Genomic DNA, 1,207 nt, shown 5'->3' with positions numbered 1-1,207 from the left:
AAAAGAAGAAAGGAGAGACGAAAGGAGAGCTGAATCAATAAGGAAGGAAAGAGAATTAATAACAGGAATGAGGAAATAAAGGATAGGTGGATGATAAACAAGGAAATGAAGAAACAAGAAAAAAGGAAAAAAATAAGGAGAAAGCAGAATAAATAAGAAGAAAGGAGCAGAATTAATGAGATAAACGAGGAAATGAAGTATAGACAACACAAAAACAAGAAATGACGATACAAGAAAAGAAAGCAAAAAAAAAGGAAAAGAAAAAGAAAAAAATAAGAAAAGAGCACAATTAATGCGATAAACGTAGAAATAAAGTATAGACAACAAACTGGTCACTCCACTGAGAAAGGTAATCAGACAAGGGGACGGGGGAGCGCCAGGTAACTCATTAAGAACCAGGTGTCTTGTACAGGTGAGGTGAATTGAGTGTTACAGGTGGGTGTAGTAAAGATGTGTTTTTGTTTGTTTGTTTGTTTGTTTGTTTGTTTGTTTGTTTGTTGGTAGGGCAGGTGTGTTTTTATGTGTGTTTGCAGGTGTGTTTAAGCTTGTTAGTGGTGTTTTTTTTATAAGTTAATTTGTCAAACGTAATCTTGCTTTTGTCTATTTTATCTATTCATTTATTTATCCATCTATTTTTATTTTGTTTATTTATCTTCTTTATTTGTTTCTTTCTTTTTTTCATCTATTTCTTTATCTTTTTTTTCAGGTGTGCAATTTACAGTTCACATCACAAACACTCCGAACATAAACAAAATTCAAAATAATTCGAAATGCAAAGAAAAAAATTTTTTTGATGATAAATGTATGTATATTTTTTAATCTATATATCCAATTAATTTTAACTAAGTTGCCATAAATTTGTCTATCTATCTATCTATCTATCTATCTATATATCTATCTATCTGTCTATCTACGAAACTGAAACACACACACACACACACACACACACACACACACACACACACACACACACACACACACACACACACACACACACACACACACACATTTCCAGTTTCTATCATAGTGTCACCTCTTCTTTTTCCTTTCATAGAAAACGGGCGTCGGGGAAGTGAAGTCACAGGAGACGATTTGTATTCTGTCAGGAGGAGGAGGAGGAGGAGGAGGAGGAGGAGGAGGAGGAGGAGGAGGAGGAGGAGGAGGAGGAGGAGGGACAAGTAGGGATGAAACGAGAGGGGAGGAAACG

This window comes from Scylla paramamosain, chromosome 39, assembly GCF_035594125.1.
Source record: "Scylla paramamosain isolate STU-SP2022 chromosome 39, ASM3559412v1, whole genome shotgun sequence".
In the NCBI taxonomy this organism is placed as follows: Eukaryota; Metazoa; Arthropoda; class Malacostraca; order Decapoda; family Portunidae; genus Scylla; species Scylla paramamosain.
This window is presented reverse-complemented; position numbering follows the sequence as displayed.